Raw genomic sequence first — 21,145 nt, 5'->3', positions numbered from 1 at the left:
CATGTGAATATGAGATCCCTTCTGTAGGTTATGCTGTGTAATTATTAATATCTAGTGGGAGGCAGGGATGGTTCAATTTCTGAAAATGCGTCAGTATAATCCAGGATATAATGAAACTGAAAGAAAAAAATCACATGATAATCTCATTAGATGCTGAAAAAGCTTGCAAAAATATTCCAACCCCCCTTCATGTTAAAAAATGAGAGCGATCAGGGATACCAGTTCTATGCAGAAACATAATAGAGGCAACGGACAGCAAGCCGGTACCCAACATCAACCTAAATGGAAAGAAATGTAAAGCAATTCCATTAAAGTCAAGGACAATGTAAAATGCCCACACTCCCTACTCTGTATAGTACTTGAAATTCTATCCAGGGTGAAAGCATGGTTCAAATTTTGTTCTGACATGGAGTATGGCCAAGGCCTGTGAAGGAGGAATGACACAGAGCTTTAGAAATCCTGGGGTATGGCACACTCTTCAGCACAGTCTCGTTGGACCTTGGTGAGGCAGGAACCCAAAGAGGACTTCATGCAGAGTGTCGGTCGGTTATTGCACTCATATCTCTCTTATTCTAAGAAGTGCATGAAAATCCTCATGGAGTTTCCCACCACTCAGAGGGCAGCGCCATTGGAATTTGCAATAACAGTGGTCAAGGTCTTTTAGGAATTGCCTCTGGGGCAGATCAGTGCTTCCATCATTGCCCGAGGAAATGTAGTATGGTCAGCGACGACCACCAACCTTAAAACACATTTGGAAAAGTAAATAGTTTGTGAAGCTGGTTAAGATGTTGTCCCTACTGACTCTGATGTAAAACACAATTTATGTAACAATTTGATGTTTGGAAAGACTGGGACCTTTTCAGGTCAGGGATCAAGAACAATGGCGGCATAGGCTAATGGTGTGACTGTCACAAAGGCTGGACTGTTGATAACGGATTTCTGATTGAGTTTTACCCTCAGCTTCCTGATTGATTTAATAGATTGCCACAGATGTGCATTCTGATCATTAAAAGCAGATATGACATTTTTATGCAGATGTTTAGATTTCTGTTTATTTTAAGATTATTATAAGTGTACACTTAAAGATAAGTAATACAATACTTAGCCATTTCTCTGTAAATTCAAATTGCTTACTTTTGAAGTTACGTTGGCCTTGAGAATAATTAGTTTTCTTTAGGTGTACTATAAAATATTTGTTCTAATACAGTATTGGGTATCACTTTATTTCAGCACTAAGATAGAGAAGAAAACAAGAACATGATCACATTTGTGTAATACAATATTCAATAAATTAATGGTCAATAAGGAAAATATTGCCTGTTGGGAAACAGAGAAAACCTCGAAAATTGAACTATATGTCACAGCAATGAACCTGGGAAGAAAAATATTATCTAGAAGAATCTCATATACTCCATGTTTCTAAATCTTTTCTACCCATGCCGAGCCCCTGACCATCTTTGTCCGTTCAGAGCATGTAACCACTAATGAAGCAAAGAGAATTCTCTAGATTTAGAGAGATGGAGTATGTGAAGGTTACCACTGTGTCACAAGAGACACTCCTGGAAAAGGCCCTCTCGAATCTGGTCAATGTAAGGAAGGCTGTTCAGCAGGTAGGCCATGGCATTTCTCAGTCATCATCATTAGGCCCTGCCTGTAAAATCTCTTGTATCCTGGAGAGCCCTAGCTCCTTCTGTGAGGTCACAAGTGTTGTTGTGACTGCATCTGCCTCTCAGATATTCCTTCAGTACCTCTAAGGCTTACTAATTGGCCTTTAATTCAGAGTGAACAGCCATTTTGGAGGGAGAAAAGGAGGATGAAGAGGTCAGAGATGGAGAGAAGGAAGATGCCCTTCTATCTTGGTGTAAAAAAAGGAAGAAATACGTGGTCCATTGGAGAGCTTAATTAGTCCTGGGTAGGTTTTTAGTGGGTTAATTGAAGAGACAGCCTTGATCTGAGTCTTCCACATATGGGAGTCAGGAGCTGGGAGCCTCTCAGAAGCATCTGGACTTCCCTGTTCTTATGGCTCCTGGAAATCAGAGAGTTTATATCATTCATTTCTTTATTCCAAGAGCAAAGTGTTGGAAAGTGCACAGTTGTTTCCTGAGAGCCCATGGCCTTTATTCTTTTTGTCAAGAAGAATAATGTCCTAAGGAAGAAGGGATGGGCAAGTATCTTGTCCTCAGCTCAGAGTAAACTCCTCCAGGATTAAGATCCCTATAGGGCAGTTTGAGTCTGACACTGATATCTGGGAGAGAGAAGTGCTTCTAGTTGAGATTTCATCATCTCAGTCTTTCACTAGTATTACTCTAACTACCATTCCCTGACAGTGACCCTTGAGATTTCTGAGTCAATAGTTGAGATTAGCTAGCAGTTTCTTTTCTTTTATTTCTTCCATTTTTTTTTATTTTTTACCAAATTTTATTGCTTTCTTAACTGGATATTTCTATATTTACATTTCAAATGTTATCTTCTTTCAAAGTTTCCTGTCAATAAGAACCGTAACTGATCCCCCTACTCTTCTTCTATAACCTCCCTTACTTCACCTTGACATTCCTTAAACTGGGAGTCAGACCTGGGAAGGACCAAGGGCTTCTCCTTCCATTAGTGCCCAACAGAGCCATTCTATGTTACATATGCAGTTGGAGCCATAGTTCTGTCGATGCACATAATATTGGCTTAGTACCAGAAATCTCTGGTTCTTTGGCATTGCTTTTCTTGTGAAGTTGAAAGCCCCTTCAGTTCTGTTTGGAGCAATGCCCTTAATGCCCTCCATTGTTGATGTTATTATTATGGTTAGAATTAAGTAGGATTATTTTCATGGAAAATCCCCAGCCAGCTTCATAATACTAATACAAATCTGATGGTCATGAAAAATAATAACATTTTAAAGTTGTCCTGCTGACTAATAATATGACAAACCTTTTACATTTCTGATATTATGTCAACATTAGCTGATTCCATGAACACACCAATATTGTATCTTTGGACTGAGTAAATGTTTCTTACTTCTCCCCACCCTATGTTACCACTGTTATGGTATAAATTCAGCCTTGGAGGAAAATAAAATTGTCACCTTGATCAGAGTCTTATCTTAACAACCTACGTTGTTACCCTTTTACCCAGTTCTATTCCAGGCACCCTCAGACCTCTCACTTACAAATGGCACCCAAGGAGAGGCTCTTTGAAGGTGTCCTAGAGGAGAAAGTCATTCCCTGTAAATAGGCTGGTCTGTCTTCTTTGTTTTTGAAAGCCTTTGCTCCCCCTTGGAGTTTTTGCTCCCACCCACCACCACCTCCCAGAGCTTCTGCTGAGAGATGGCACAAGCATTCTACAGGAATCTTTTGTGACATGACTCAGGGAGTCACTCAGGACACAATGAATACGGTTAAAAATTTAAAAAAAAATCTTAGATTTTGTAAAAATATTGTCCATAAATCCCCCAGGAAGGAGCGATTGATTCAAAAGATAGTATAGAGTTTGTGATAGTTTAATGAATGAGCTAACACTTTTACTGAAGTCTACAATCTGTAGTGAATAAAATTTATGTGCATTTTGGGTACAAGGTTGCCTCTTTTTGTGTGGATGAGCAACCCCACATATGTGGATTAAAAACCTTATACACTCATGCTACTGCTCCGGTCATTTGTCAATCTATGCTCCGTGGTTGCACTCCAGAAGTGGTCCACTATGGGTTTTTGGTGCATCACAGGGAACTGTACTCCCTCCAAACCACAATTGGTGAAGAGATCACAAGTAATCTCAAACAAGTCAGTCTTTTGTGTTCTGTGTTACTTTCTGTTTTATCTCCGTGTCATGTCTCGTCTTTGTTTCATGTTGACTTGTGTTGTCTGCCTCTGATGTCTGCAGGGTTTGAGTCCCCACTGGAAAAAGTTTAGAGTCCACTCGGTTGTCACTATTGGTCCTGTAAGGGGCTTACAGTTGTGACAGGTTGACTTGCTAGTTGACACAAGCCATAGGGCCTAGAGGAGGCTCTAGGAGGAAAAAGGAATCTAGGGGACACTCTAGAATCCCATTGGGAGGTGGGATCAGATGGTCTGCCTCTTCCCAGAAGAAGCTAAGGTTAAGCTGCATTTTGGGCCAGGTACTGAAGGTAACAGGCATCTGTTGGATTCACTTATAGAATGATTTTTCTTGGTCCTGTTTTTCTATTTTGTTTTCTTTGGTATTGCTGAGTGTCTTTTTTTGGCTTTTGTTTAATTTTTGGACTTGGGCTGATGATAGTGTTTGAAATCATGGAACTGTTTGCTTTGTTTCTCAAGAAGTTTTACTTGGTCCTCTTGGTGCTTAACTTGGAAATAATTTGCTTGAGAGAAATTGCTTTCTGCCAGGGAGCCTGCCTTATCTGCTGGCCCTATTGCAAGTGAGGAGTTGGTCTTCATCATTAAGTCCCTTCCTTGTTAGTCATCATTAACAAAGACACTGCCTCTGATCCTATCACTGCAGCAGTCAGTTCTTGTCCCATGGTCAAAATGCCCCAGGTTGGGGGTCAGGGTAGTCCCTAAAATAGTTTAAGAAAGACTCTGCACCAGACTACGAGGAACTTTTTTTGCCAGACAAAACAGGCTTTACTCTAGGATGACATGAGGAGAAAGTGTTGGCACCGGCTCTTCATCTTACACTAATTGGAGGCTGTGGCCAAGGTCATGGTCAATGTTTTTTTTTTTTCCATGGCCCTCTAACTAAGTGAGATGGCTTAGTGAAAGACTACTCCTGCAGTACTGGGAGGGCTATACTTCTATTAAAGATCAGTACTCCACTGTTAGTCATATATTTATTGGTTGTAAGAGGCAGGAAACCCAATGCAATTGTGACCCTGCCTCAGAAATGGCAGCAGAAAGTGTCCTTAAAACCAATTGCCTCTAACTATAGCTTACTCTCTGATACCTGAGGCTTCAGTCGGATAACAACACCTTGGGCAAACCCTCTTCAATACTCAAATGCTACTTTCTTCTGGTCTTTTGGGGGAAGGTCATCAGGCATGTCTGACATGCTGGAAGAAACTTCCCCCCTAAAGCAGATGAACCATAAAATGATTTTGTCAACCACTTGGCATTTACTACTCAGATCCTAACCATCTCCCCATCCTTTTGTTATTAATTCCTACTGGAAGCCTAGTGTCCTTCAGAGGCTGGGTCTCTTGAGAGGCAGAGCCACTGAGCTGACTCTAAGGAGCTGAGCTGAGCTGAGTCCAGAAGGACAGCCAGTAACAGACCAGCTGCCCCTCTGCTCTCATTTTTGTTTCACAGGCACAAGGCTTCTGCTCAATTATGGGCTGGCCTTTTCGCCCCAAGAAAGCTGGCTCATTTAGCTGTGTGACTGAATGCTATTTGTCACCTGATAAGGTTGTTACACCTGCTCTCATCAGGCCACTCCATAGCACTCTTGCCAGGCCCCTTACAGCTCTTCTTAAGAATTTTATGACCTAAGACACTGTGTACTTTGACTTAAAGTATATCCCAACCTGCTTAATGCATGTCCGAGATTCACATTCTGAAGGTCCTAATTCTAAAGCAAGGGGATGGTGAACCCCCCTAAATATTAAATTTAACTCCACGGTCTGAACCGGGATTGGACAGATGGATATAGTTGGGGTCTTACAATGCTTCAATCAGGTGCTGATATGGAGATTATATTTACTATAAAATTGTTAAAAGTGACAGTGCATTCTTACTGCTTCGCTTTTGGGCACTGATCCAAAGAAGGAGCCCAGGAAGGCACTGAACATGCCGCAAGGTACACATGACTTCATCTTCAGCCTGCACTCCACTGAGAGGACCTGCTTCCTCAAAGATCTGCACTGATTCAAGTCCACTGCCATCGCCCAAGAAGAATCAGTATCCTACCACCCACTCTAGCACAACTAAAATATGTATTCTTCAACAATGCAATAACTTTCATAGGATTTGACTTTTTGGATAATGCAATTATGATTGTTGCAGGAACACAAATTTATGATTTATTCAAAACATGATTTATTTTGAAATATATAAAAATGTCAATCAGAATGTTATTTTTCCTTCTATGTATCAACACATTATTTATTTCTCAGTTATTGATGTTGTACTTTAATGACATGTGGTTTGCTTATTTCTTATTTGCCATGCATGGGATACCTGTTTATCTCTTTGTCTTTTACTTATATATTTTGGACCTTGGACATTTAATCATTTAACCAGCCTTGTTAAATAACAGGGAGACAATATAGCAACAAACCTATTCACTTATATCATCATAGGCTAACTCTCGATGATGCTTTGATGAGGGTCAAACTCAAACACAAATCTCCATCTCAGTTCAGGCAAGGACATTTTTGTCCTTCAGTCAGATGGGGCCAACATTCTTTTTTACATACTGTCCTGATGCGTTTGCTGAAAAACCAAAAAATTGTCACCACTTCATGCTGAGCTGGACAGTCAATGATGGATAATAGAGTGATATGTTCATGAATAAGCGGCCTAAGACAGGAGGGCCGACATTAGCTGCTGCCTTATCCCATGATGGGCCCTGGTTACAAGATTCTCTTGGCCATGTGATAAATAACACCCCAACCTAAGACAGACGCAGTTTCCAAGGGGTTCATTCCAGGACATACATGGCCATTGGTCACTTTTACATTTGAATATAAGTAAGGTTATGGTTGACTAGGTTCATGGAAAATCCCCAGGCTGCCGTAGAAGACTAATACAAATTTGGTGGTCAAGAAAAATAATAATATGATAATGTTGTCCTGATGATTAATAATACGACACACCTGTGAATACTCTGACATCCTTTCAACATCAGTTCTGTGACCAAACGAATCCTGTGATCTTGCCCTGCGTAAATGTTTCTTAGTTTCCTCCCTCCCTCTGTTACCCCTGTTATGGTATAAATTCAGCCTTGGAGAAAAATAAAATTGACACCTTGTTCAGACTCTTGTCTTGGCATCCTTCTTTGCATCCTTTGTCCCACATTCTCTTCCATGTACCCTCAGAACACTCACTTACAGAGCATTTGTAATCCCTTCTCAAAAATCTACCAACAACAGATCAGTTTTCAGTAAACTCGTTTGCCACTAGCATTCACTTCTGTATTTGATATGTTCTAGGTGTGTCTCTCAGGAAAGATATATATCCGGTACCTGGCAGCATGCACTACATAGCTTCATTAATCATATCTAGTTTTGGTGATATATATATTCTCCTACACCAATGAGGTTAGGTAGAATTTTAGTATGGATTCTGTGCTACTAGCTCAAGAATGTTGAATCCACAAATGACAATGCCAAATAATCTTACTCCTGTTCTTAGGAACCTATTGAAGTTGAGGTTTAACTGGACCTCAAGTCATTCCTCTCACTGCCCATCCTCATAAGTATTATGTATGGCCTGAAGAAATAATCATGCTAAAACATCCAAAACCCCCAAGACTGACACTGGGAACACAGGTAGGTAGATATGAGAGAACTGATACTTAAATGGAAAGAGAACACATTCTATACTCTATGTTGCCCTTTGTTTTATTGATATCTGCTAATTTTTGGATAAAATAAGCATTTTGGAGTTTATCATTTGAATTAGGTACACAATATTTTCACAGTTATATTCATTCTACTACTGGACCCACTTTGTTGACAAAATCACTGAAAAAAATAGAAATGAAAACAGATTTTTGATATGATATTCAGGAATATATATAAAGTCCCCTCTCATGGAATGTTCAATTAGAAAATGAAATACAATATTCACTCAATTAAAGATCTGTAGGGTAAATACAGGTCTTTGGGAAACAGAGAAAACCTAGGAAATTGAAATATATGTCACAGGGATGAACCTGGTAATAAAATTATTATCCAGAAGAATCTCCTCCATTTTATGTTCCTAGATGTTTTCTACCCATGCCATGCCCCTGACTAAGTTTCTCCATTCACACCATGTAACCACTAATGAAGCAAATGAAGTCTCTAACTGTTGAGAGATGGAGTAAATAAAGGTTTCCACTGTGCCACAGGAGATAGAACTAGAAAGGGCACCCTGGAATCATATCAGTGTAAGGATAACTGTTCAGCAGGTAGGCCATGGCATTTCTCACCGACATCACCATTAGACCCTCTTCTGTGATGTCACAACTGCTGTTTTGACTGAAACTGCCTCTCAGAAGTCCTTCAGTACCTGTAGGGTTAACTAATTGGCCTCAAATTCAGAGCAAATTGGGGAGAGATAACAAAGACGATGAAGAGATTGGAAATGAAGAGAAGGAAGCTGTCCTTCTGTCTTGGCATATAAAACAATGAAGAAACATGTGGTTTTTGGGAAACCTTAGTGAGTCCTTGGTAGGTGTTGAGTGGGATCACTGAAGAGATAGCCTTGATCTGAGCCTTTCACATATGGGAATCAGAACTGGGATCCTATCAGAAACATCTGTACTTCCCTGTTGTTATGGTTTCCCTAGTCAGTGGGATTATATCATTCATTTTTTTATTCCAAATCCAAGTGTTGTGAAGGGCATATATGTTTCCTTGAGAGGTTATGACCTTTACTCTTTTTGTCAAGAAGAAAAGGTCCTAAAGGAGAAGTGAAAAAGAAGTATTGAGTCCCTAGCTCCGAGTAATCTACTCCATGCTTTGGATATCAATAGTACAGTTTGTGCCTGACACTGATATCACAGAGAGAGAAGTTCTTGTAGTTGAGACTTCATCATCTCAGTCTCTCCACTAATATTACTCTGAATACCACTTCAGATTTCTGAATCATAATGTGCGATTACTTGGCAGCTTTCTTCTCTTTTATATGTTTCTCTTTTTAGCAAATTTTATTGCTTTTAATAACTGGATGTTTCTATATTTACCTTTAAAATATTATTTTTTTCCAAGTTTCTTGCCCTTCAGATCCCTAATTGTTCCCTTTTCCTACTTCTTTAACCAGTCTTTCTTTCTGTTGTCATTCCATTGAACTGGGAGACAAATTAGGGAGGACCAAGGGCTTCATTTCCATTGTTGCCCAAAAAGGCCATCCTCAGCAACATATGCATTTGGAGCCATAGGTCAGTCCATGTACTTTCCTTGTACATTGGTCTAGTAACCAAACGCTCTGGTTCACTGGCATAGTTCTTATGTGGTTTAAAGCACCCTCAGCACTTCTAATCCTTTTTGAAAAGTTACCAACAAGAGGTCCGTTTTCAGTTCACTGGTTTGCTACCAGCATTCACTTCTGTATTCGACATGCTGTATCTGTGTCTCTCAGTAAATATTTATATCCAGTTCCTGGCAGAATGCACTTCTTACCTTCATCAATTTTATCTAGCTTTGTTGGCTGATGTATACATATATATATTTGGTGGCTCCTACACCTAAGTGTTTACGTGGAAAGTTAACATGGATTCTGCCCAACTATGTCAAGAATGTAGAATTCACAAATGACAATTTCAAATAGACTCTCTCCTGTTTTTATGAACCTTTTGAAGTAGATGTTTAACTGGTCCTCGAGACATTTTTCTCCCTGCCCCTCGTCCAGTATCTTATGTTTGGCCTTAAGAAAGAATCATGGTAAATCATCCTACCCTCAAGTCTGGGCATGCAAACACTGGAAACTAGATAGAGTGTACAGGAATGACCTGTGAATAAAAATATTGTCTAGAAGAACTTCCTACACACTGGACTTTTCTCTTCTTATGGTTCCTGGAAGACAGTGGGTTTATATCATTCATTTCTTTATTTAAAAAGCCAAGTGTTTGAAAGGCATATTTGTTTTACTGAAAAGTCATGACCTTTATACTTTGTCAAGAAGAAAGGGTCCTAAGGAAGAAGGGAAAAACAAGTACTATGTGCTTATCTCTGAGTAAACTCCATGCTTTGGATATCTATTGTGCACTTTGTGTCTGACACTGATATTTGGGAGAGAGAAGTGCTTCTAGTTGAGACTAGATCATCTCAGTCTTTCCACTAGCATTACTCAGACTACCACTTCAGATTTCCTAGACAATATGTGTGATTACTTGGCATCTTTCTCTTCTTTTATGTCATTCATATTTTTAGAAAATTTTATTGCTTTTTTTAACTGGATGTTTTCTCTATTTACATTTAAAATATTATTTCCTTTCCCAGTTTCTTCCTTTAAGATCCATACCTGTTCCCTTTTCTTACTTCTATAACCAGTCTTTCTGTCCATTGACATTCCCTTGTACTGTGAGTCAAATTAGGGAGGACCAAGGGCATCATCACCATTATTGCCCAAAAAGGTCATCCTCTGCCACATATCCTTTTGGAGCCATAGATCAGTCCATGTACGTTCTTTGTTTATTGGTCTGGTATGAGAAGGCTCTGGTTTATTGGCATTGTTGTTCTTATAGGGTTGAAAGCACCTTTAGCTCTTCTAATCCTTTTTTTAAAATTTACCAACAAGAGGTCCGTTTTCAGTTCACTGGTTTGCTACTAGCATTCACTTCCATATTAGACATGCTGTATCTGTGTCACTAGGTAAATATGGAAGAATGCACTTATTAGCATTATCAATCTTATCTAGTTTTGGAGGCTGATGTACATAAATAATTTTGGTGGCTTCTACACTTATGTTGTTAAGTGGACTGTTATCATAGACTCTCCCCAACTATGTCAAGAATGTAGAATTCACAAATGACAATGTAAATAGACTGCCTCCTGCTTTTTTTTTTCTTTTCTTCAGAGCTGGGGACAGAACCCAGGACCTTGCGTTCGCTAGGCAAACACTCTACTGCTAAGCTAAATCCCCAACCCCTGCTGTTTTTATGAACCTATTGAAGTAGACATTTAACTGGTCCTCAAGCCATTCTTCAACCCTGCCCATCATCTGGAAGATTACATTAGGCCTTAAGAAAGTATCATGGTAAAACATCCTAAACACTCAAGTCTGGCCATGGTAACACTGTAAGATAGATAGGGTAGTACTGGCATCAAATGGGAGTAGAGAACCAAATTCAATAGTCCATGTTGTCCTTTGCTTTCCTGATGTCTGGTAATTTTTTGATAAAATAAGGATTTGGGAATTCATCATTTGAAATAGGCACACAGTATTTATACTGTTGTACTCACTCTATGGCTTGGCCCCCTTTGTGACCAAAATCATTACAGAAATTTTAATTGGAAACAGAATTTTTGGTTACACATTGAGGAACATTTACATAGTCCCCTATCAAGGAATTTACAGTAAGAAATTGAAATACAATATTCATTCAATTAAAGGTAGTTGAGAAAATACTGGCCTTCGGGAAATAAAGAAAACCCAGAAAATTGAACTCATTGTCACAGGAATGATCCTGGGAATAAAATATTGTCTTGAAGAATCTCCTACACTCCATGTTCCTACATCTTCTCTACCCATGCCAAGCCCCTGTCTAACTTTCTCCATTCAGAGCATGCAACCACTAGTGAAACAGAGAGAAGTCTCTACTTTAGAGTGATGTAGTACATACAGGTTTCCACTGTGTTACCGGAGACATACCTAGTAAGGGCACTCTCGAATCTGGACAATGTAAGGAAAGGTGTTCATCATGTAGACCACCGTATTTCTCAGTGACATCATCATTAGGAACTCCATGAAAACTCTCTTATAACCTGGTGAGCCCTACCTCCTTCTGTTGTCATGACTGCAACTGCCTCTCAGATTTTCCTTCAATACCTCTAAGGTTTGCTAATTGGCCTCTTATTCAGAGACAATTTGGGAGTGAGAACAAAGAGGATGAAGGATATGAAATGGGGATAAGGAAGCTGGCCTTCTGTCTTGGTATAAAAAACAAGGAAGAAATATGTGGTGCTTGGGAAAGCTTAGTGTGTCCTTGTTAGGTGTTGAGGGGTATCTCTGAAGTTATGTGGTTTCCACATAAGGGAACCAGGAGCCAGGAGCCTCTCAGAAGCATCTGGACTTCCCTGTTATTTTGCTTCCTGGAAGTCAGAGAGTTTATATCATTCATTTCTTTATACCAAAAGTCAGGTGTTGTGAAGGGCACAGTTGTATCCCTGACAGGTCATGGACTTTATACTTTTTGTAAAAAAGACATAGGTACTAATGAAGATGGCATGGATAAGCATTGTGTTCTCAGCTCAAAGAAACCTCTTCAATGTTCTGGATACCCTATATTGCAGTTTTTGTCTGACACTTTTTTTTATTAAATTGAGTGTTTCTTATTACATTTCGAGTGTTATTCCCTTTCCCGGTTTCTGGGCAAACATAACCCTAATCCCTCCCCTTCCCCTTCTTTATGCATGTTCCCCTCCCCATCCTCCCCCCATTGCCGCATTTCCCCCAACAATCACGTTCACTGTGGGTTCAGTCATAGCAGAACCAAAGTCTTCCCCTTCCACTGGTTATCTTACTAGAATATTCATTGCTACCTATGAGGTCAGTCTTTGTATAGTCCTTAGGGGTAGTGGCTTAGTCCCTGGAAACTCTGGTTGCTTGGCATTGTTGTTCAAAAGGGGTCTCGAGCTCCTTCAAGCTATTTGAGTTCTTTCTCTGATTCCTTCAACGGTGGTCCCGTTCTCAGTTCAGTGGTTGACAGTTATATCTGGGAGAGAGAAGTGCTCTGGTTCAAACTTCATCATCTCAGTCTTTCCACTAGTATTACTCTGTCTATCATTTTAGATTTCCAAGTCAATAGGTATGATTAGTTGGCAGTTTTCTTTTATATCTTTCATTTTTTATCAAATTTCATTTCTTTTCTTAACTGAATTTTTTATATTTACATTTAAAATGTTATTTCCTTTCCCAGTTTCCTGCCCATAAGATCCCTAACTGGTCCCCCTCCCCTTCTTCTATAACCGCCTTTACTACTCCTTGACATTACCTTGAACTTGAGGTCAAACCAAGATGAACCAAGGACTTCTCCTTCCATTGGTGCTCACCAAGTCCAACCTCTTCCACATATGGAGTTGGAGACATAGCTGTGTCCATGTACATTCTTTTAATATTGGTCTAGTATCAAAAAGCTCTGATTCATTGGCATTGTTCTTCTTATGGTGTTAAAGCCCCTTCAGCTCTTGTAATCTTTCCTGCACATCTACAAACAAGAAGTCCAGTTCACTAGTTTGCCACTAGCATTCACTTCTGTATTTGGCATAATATAGCTGTTCTTCTCAGGAAATATCTATATCTGTTTCCTGGAAGAATTCACTTCTTAGCTCATCAATCTTGTCTAGTTTTAGTTTCTAATGTATACATATGTACTTTTGGTGGCTCGTACAGCTATGAGTTTAGCTGGAATTTTATCATTGATTCTGCACATCTAGGTCAAGACTGTAGAATCCACAAATGGGAACTCCAAATAGATTCCATCCTGTTCTTTGGAAACTACTGAAATTGAGGCTTCACTGGCCCTCAAGTCATTCCTCTCCCTACCCAGCCTCCTATATCTTATGTTTGGCCTTAATAAGGACTCATGGTAAAATATCCGAGACCCTCAAGTATGGCAATGAAACACAGGAAGGTAGATATTGCAGAAGTGATATCAAATGGGACTAGAGAACCGAATTCTATAGTCCATGTAGCACTTCTCTTTATTGAAGTCTGGTAATTTTTGGATAAAATAAGGATATGAGAGTGTGTCATTTGAAGCATGTACACAGTATTTACACTGATATACTTACTCTATAGTTGGGCCCCCTTTGTTGCCAAAATCATTGCAGAAAATGAAATTGGAAAACAAATTTTTTGAGTACACATTCAGGAATATTATAAAGTCCCCAATCATGGAATGTACAATAAGAAAATATAATATAATATTCATTCTATTAAAGGACTATAGGGAAAATCCTAGAGTTTGGCAAACAGAGATATCTGAGAAAATTGAACAAAAGACCATAGGAATCGACCTGGGAATAAAATTATTATCCAGAAGAATCTCATCCACTCTAGGTTCTTAAATCTTATCTACACATGCCAAGCCCCTGACTATCTTTCTCCATTCAGATCATGTAAACAATAATGAAGCCAAGAGAATTCCCTAACTTTAGAGCGATATAGTATGTAAAGTTTTCCACTGATTCACAGGAGACACTCCTGTAAAGTGCACCCTTGAATCTAGTCAATGTTAGTAAAGCAGTTCAGCAGGAAGTCCATGGCAATTCTCAGTGATATCATCATTAGGCCCTCCTTAAAAAAAATCCTGTATTCTGCAGAGCCCTAGCTTCTTCTATGATGTCACAAGTGTTGTTGTGACAGCAATTTAATCTCAGATTTTTCATCAGTACCTCTAGTGTTAACTAATTGGCCTCTAATTCAGAGTAAACAGATATTTGAGGGGGGAGAACAAAGAGCATGAATTGATCAGAGATGAGGAGAAGGAAGGTGGCCTTCTGTCTTGCTAATAAAAAAGGAAGAAATGTGTAGTCTATGGGAAAGCTCTGCGTCCTGGGTAGGGATTGAGTGGGTTGGCTGAAGAGATAGCCTTGTCCTGAGCCTTCCACATATGGGACTATGGAGCAGGGAGCCTCTGAGAATCATCTGGACTTCCCTGCTTGTTATGGTTCCTGGATATCAGAGAGTTTATATCATTAATTTCTTTATCCCTAAAGCCAAGTGTTTGGAAAGGAATGATTGTTTACCTAAGAGCTCATTGCTCTTATTCTGTTTTTCACAGAAGAAAAAGGTCCTAAGTAAGAAAGGAAAGACAAGTATTATGTCCTCAGCTCAGATTAACCTCCTCCATAATTTGAATTCCTTTATTGCAGTTTGTGTCTGACACTGACATAAGGGAGAAGGGAAGGACAGTTATTGTGTCTTTGCTCACAGAAAATTTCACCATGTTTTGGAAATCTATAGTGCAGTTTGTGTTTGACACTGATATCTGGGAAAGAGAAGTGCTTCTAGTTGAGTCTTCATCATCTCAGTATTTTCACTAGTATTACTCTGACTATCCTTCCATGTCAGTGACTTTTTAGATTTCTCAGTCAATAGGTATGATTAGCTGGTCATGCTCTTTCATATAATTTCTTTCTTTTTTTATTTTTCACCAAATTATATTCCTTATTATTAATTGGATATTTCTATATTCTTATTTCAAATGTTATTTCTTTTCCCAATTTCCTGCCCATAAGATCCCTATCCTGTCTTGTCCCCTTGTTCTACTGCTCCCCTTACTGCCCCTTTACATTCCATTGAACTGGGAGTCAAACCCAGGGAGAACAAATGGTTTCTCCTTCCACTGATGCTCAACAACGACATACTCTGTCTCATATGCTGTTCGAGCCATAATTCTGTCCATGAACCATTTTTGAGTATTGGTTTACTACCAGAAAGCACTGGTTCATTGACATTGTTGTTTTTATGCGTTTGAAAGCCCCTTCATCTCTTGTAATCCTTTCTCAAAATCTACCAACAAGAGGTCCATTTACTTGTTTGCCATTAGCACTCGCTTCTGTATTTGACATGATCTATCTGTGTCTCTAAGGAAAGTTCTGTATCTATTTATTGGGAGAATGCACTTCTTAGCTTCATCATTATTATCTAGACTTCCTCCTGTTCTCATGAACTTATTGAAGTTGAGGTTTCACTGGTCCTCAAGCCATTCTTTTCCCTGCCCATCCTCCTGCATCTCATGTTTGGCCTTAAGAAAGAATCACGATAAAGCTTCCAAAACCCTCACATCTGGCACTGGAACACTGGAAGGTAGATATCAAAAGGGACTAGAGAAACGAATTCTATACACCATGTGGTCCTTTGCTTTTCTGATGTCTGAAAATTTTTGAATAAAATAAGGATTTGGGAGTTTTTCATTTGAAGAAGGTACACAATATTTACACTGTTATACTCACTGTATAGATGGGCCCCGTTGTTGCCAAAATCATGGCAGAAAATGGAATTGGAAAGCAGAATTTTTGAGTACACATTCAAAAATATTCATAAAGTCCCCTAACAAGGACAGTACAATGAGAAAGTGAAACACAATATTTATTCAATTAAGGTCTGTAGGGAAAAAACTGGACTTTGGGAAACAGAGAAAAAAAATGAACTGTATGTCACAGGAATGAATCTGGGAAAAAATAATATCTAGAAGAAACTCCTCCTGTCCATATGCCTAAATCAGTTTTACCCATGCCAAGCCCCTGACTAACTTTCTCCATTTATAGGATGTAACCACTAATGAAGCAAAGAGAAGTCACTAGCTTTAGAGAGATGGAGTACATAAAGGTTTCCACTGTATCACAGGAGACACTCCTGGAAAGGCCACCTTTGAATCTCGTCATTGGGAGGAATGTTTAGCAGGTATGCCATGGCAGTTCTCAATGACATCATCATTCGGCCCCACCTGAAAAATCTCTTGTATCCTGGAAAGTCCTTGCTTCTGCCATGATATCACAAGTGTTGTGCTGAAAGCAACTGCCTCTTAGATATTTTTTCAGTACCTTTAGTGTTTACTATTTGTCCTCTAATTCAGAGTAAACAGTCATTTGGGAGTGAGAACAAGAAGGACGAAGAGATCAGAGATGGAGAGAAGGAAGCTGGGCATTGTCTTGTTATAAACAATGCTAGAAATATGTCGTCCATGGGAAAGCTCAGTTTTTCATGGGTAGGTGTTCAATGAGTTCACTGAAGAGTTATCCTTGATCTGAGCCTTCCACATATGAGAATCAGGAGATTAGAGCTTCTCATATGGTCTTCCCTACTATTTATGATTCCCGGAAATCAGAGAGTTTATAACATTATTTTATTTATTCCAAAGCCAGGTGTTGGGAAGGGCAGAATTGTTTTCCTGAGAGCTTATCATTTTTTTTTCATTTTGCCCAGAAGAAAAATGTCCTAATGGAGAGGGGAAAGTCAAATATTGTGTCCTTAGCTCACTGTATACTCCTCCATGCTTTGGATTCCTATAGTGCAGTTTGTGTCTGACACTGATGTCTGGGAGAGAGAAGAGCTTCTATTTGAGACTTCACCATCTCAGTCTTTCCACTAGTATTACTCTCCTGAGAGTGACCCTTTAGATTTCTGTGTGAATAGATGTGATTAGCTGGCAATTCTCTTTTCTTTTAATTTGTTTTTATTATTTTTAAATTTTATAGCAAATTTTATTGCTTTTTTGAATGGGATATTTCTATATTTACATTTCAAATATTGTTTCCAATCCCAGTTTCCTGTAGGTTAGGTCCCTAACCGGTCTCCCACCCATTATACTATACTTCCTCTTACTGCCCCTTGACATTCCCTTGAAATGGCTATCAAACCTAGGGAGGATCAAGGGCTTCTGCATCCATTGGTGCCCAAAAAGCCTTCCTCTGCTACTTGTGTATTTTCAACCATAGGTCTCTCAATGTACAATCTTTTAATGTGGGTTTATAATTGGAATGCTCTGGTTTATTGCCATTGTTGTTCTTATGGGGCTAAAAAACCCTTTAGCTCTTGTAATCCTTTCTCAAAATCTACCAACAATAGGTCCGTTTTCAGGTCACTGGTTTACCACTAACATTCACTTCTGTATTTACCATGCTCTAGCTGTGTTTGTCAGGAAATATATATATATATATATATATATATATATATATATATATATATATATATATGCCCGGTTCCTGGCAGCATGCACTTCTTAGCTTCAACAATCTTTTCTAGTTTTGGTGGCATATATGTTTATCAATCTATATCTATATCTGTATCTGTATCTGTATCAGTATCTGTATCTTTATCTATCTATCTATCTCTATCTCTATCTCGATCTCTATCTCTATATCTAATCTATCTACAGCTTCTTCAGCTATGATGTTAGACATAGATTCTGCATAAGGAGGTCAAAAATGTAGAAGTCACAAATGCCAAATAGACTTCCTCCTGTTCTTATGAACCTATTGAAGTTGAGGTTTCCCTGGACCTCATGCCATTCCTCTCACTGCCCATCCTCCTGAATTTTGTTTTCCTTGAAGAAAGAATCATGGTAAAACATCCAAAACCTGCAAGTCTTGCACTGGGAAAACAGGAAGTTAGATATTATAGAACTGTAACTTAATGGGACTTCAGAACCGCATTCTATACTCCATGTTGTCCTTTGCTATAGTGATGTCTGGTAATTTTTGGATAAAATAACGAGTTTTGAGTTTATCATTTGAAGTAGGTATAAAATATATACACTGTTATATTCCCTCTATGGGTTGGTCCCCTTTGTTTACAAAACCATTGCAAAAAATTGAATTCGTTAAAAGAATTTTTGAGTATACTTTCAGGAATATACATAAAGTCCCCTATCAAGGAATGTACAATAAGAAAGTGTAATACAGTGTTGGGGAATTAGGTCAGTGGTAGACCACTTGCCTAGCAAGCTCAAGGCCCTGGTTTCAATCCCCAGCTCCAAAAAAAAAAAAAAAGCAAAAAAGAAAAAGAAAAGAAAATGTAATACAATATTCACCCAATTAAATGTCTGTATGGAAAATACTGGCCATTGGAAAACAGAGAAAACCTAAAAATTGAACTTTATGTAACAGGAATGGACCTGGGAATAAAATTATTATCCAGATGAATCTCCTCCACTCCATGTTCCTAGATCTTTTCTACCAATTGCAATCCCCTGACTAACTTTCTCAATTCAGAGCAGGCAACCACTAATGAAGCACAAAGAGGTCTCTAATTTTAGAGAGATGTAGTAAGGAAAGGTTTCCACAGTGTCACAGGAGACTATCCTGGAAAGAGCACCGCCAAATCTGGTCAATATAAAGATAGCTTTTTAGCAGGTAATTCATGGCAGTTCTCAGTGACATTATCATTTGTCCTTCCCTGAAAAAATCTCTTGTATCCTGGAGAGCCCTAGTTTATTCTGTGATGTCACAAGTGTTGTCCTGTATGCATCTCCCTCTCTGATATTCCTTCAGTACCTCTACGGTTTACTAATTTTCCTATAATTCAGAGTAAACAGTTTTTGGGAAGGGGAACAAAGACTATGAAGAGATCAGAGATGGGGAAAAGGAAGCTGGCCTTCTGTCTTGGTATATAAAAAAGGAAGCAATACCTGGTCCATGGGAAATGTACATGAGTCCTGGGTAGGAGCTGTGTGGGTTACCTGAAGAGATAGCCTGGATCTGAGCCTTCCACATATGCAAACCTGGAGCTGGGATTCTCTCAGAATTATCTGGACTTCCCTGCTTGGTTCCTGGAATCAGAGAGTTTATATCACTAATTTCTTTATCCCAAAATCCAAATGTTGGGAAGGGTGCTGTTTTCCTGAGATCTCATCAATTTTAATCTTTTTTCAAAGTAGAAAAGCATCCTAAGGAAGAAGGGAAAGGTCATTATTCTATCCTCAGCTCAGTGTAAACTCCTCCAAGCTTTGGATTCCTACAGTGTGCATTTTGTGTCCGACACTCATATATGGGAGAGAAAAGTGCTTCTAGTTGAGAATTCATGATCTCAGTCTTTCAACAAGTATTACTCTGTCTACCATACATTGACAGTGACTCTTTATATTTCTGAGTCAATAGGGGTGATTAGCAGCCAGTTTTCTTTTCTTTAATTTCTTTCACTTTGAATATTTTTTTTGCTTTTAATTCCATACTTCTGTATTACCTTTTCCAGTTTCCTGTCCATAAGATCTCTAAGTAGTCCCCATCCAATTCCTCTAAAACCACCCTTACTGCCCCTTGACATTCCCATAAACTGGGAGCTAAACCTAGTGATGAAACCAAAGGGCTTCTCCTTCCTTTGGTGCCCAAAAAGGCCATCCTCTGCTACATATTCAGTTTGAACCTTAGGTCTGTCCATATACATTTTTGAATATTGGTTTAGTACCTGAAATATCTGGTTCCTTGGCATTGTTCTTATGGTTTTATGCCCCTTCAGCTCTTGTAATCGTTTCTCAAAATCTACTAGCAAGAGGTCCGTTCTCAGTTCACTGGTTTGCCACTAGCTTTCATTTCTCTATTGGACCAGCTTTCGTTGTGTCTCTCAGGAAAGATCTATATCCTGCTCCCGGAGGCATGCAATTCTTAGCTTCAACAGTATATATATATATATATGTATATATATATATATATATATATATATATATATATATATATATGTGGCTCATACAAGCCATGAGATTAGGTGGAATTTTAACATGGATACTTTGAAACTACCTCAATTATTTAGAATTTACAAATAAAAATACCAAATTGACTTCCTTCTGTTCTTATGAAACTAGTAATGTTGAGGTTTTCCTTGACCTCAAGCCATTGCTCTCCCTGCCCAATCTCCTGACACTTATGTTTTATCTGAAAAAAAAACCATGTAAAACATCCAAAACCCTCAAGCCTGACCCTGGGAACACAGGAAGGTATATATTAGCTATCTGACATCTAAAGGTATTACAGAATCTCTTTCTCTTGTCCATGTTGTACTTTGCTTTACTGATATCTGACAATTTTTGGATAAAAAAAAAGGATTTGGTAGTTTATCGTTTGAAGTAATTACATAGTATTTACCCTGTTATATTCACTCTTTGCCTTGGCCTCCATTGTTCTCAAATTCATTACAAAAATATTGAATTGGAAAACAGAATTTTTGAGTACACATTCAGGACATATATATATATATATATATATATATATATATATATATATATATATATATATATATATATATATATAGTGCCCTTTCAAGGAATGTACAGTAAGAAAATGAAATACAGTGTTCACTCAATAATAGGGCTGTAGGGAAAATCCTGGCCTTTGGGAAACAAATAAAATCTAGGAAATTGAACTGAAGGTCACAGGAATGGACTTTGGATTAGAATTATTTTTCAGAATAATCTCCTCCCTTCCATGATCCTAGATATGTTCTACCCATGACAAGCCCCTGACTAAGTTTCTCCATTCAAAGCATGTAAACACTAGTGAAGCTAAGAGAAGTCTCTAGCTTTAGAGAGATGAATACATAAAGGTTTCCTCTGTTTCGCTGGAAACCCTCCTTGAAGGGGCACTCTCAAATCTGGCCATTATAGTTCAGCAGGCAGGCTAAGGCAGTTCTCATTGACATCACCATTTGGCCCTCCCTGTAAAATCTCTTGTACCCTGGTGTGCACTAGCTTCTTCTGTGATGTCACAAGTGTTGTCATCACAGCACGGCTTAAAGGTTATTCCTTCTGTAAATCTAGGTTTACTAATTAGACTCTCATTCAATGTAAACAGTCATTTAGGAGGGAGAACAAAAAGGCTGAAGAG

At 38.7% G+C, this 21,145-nt stretch overlaps 1 pseudogene; it reads left to right on the top strand.

Annotated features, from left to right (window-relative positions):
- Positions 1-1,517: 1,517 nt before the first annotated feature.
- LOC147997997 (solute carrier family 53 member 1-like) overlaps positions 1,518-21,145 on the top strand; it is a 47,077-nt pseudogene continuing 27,449 nt past the window's right edge.

The sequence above is a fragment of the Rattus norvegicus genome, chromosome Y (genome assembly GCF_021556685.1).
Source record: "Rattus norvegicus strain SHRSP/BbbUtx chromosome Y, alternate assembly SHRSP_T2T, whole genome shotgun sequence".
In the NCBI taxonomy this organism is placed as follows: Eukaryota; Metazoa; Chordata; class Mammalia; order Rodentia; family Muridae; genus Rattus; species Rattus norvegicus.
The sequence above is the reverse complement of the archived record's forward strand: the minus strand, read 5'-3'. Positions and strand labels throughout refer to the sequence as shown.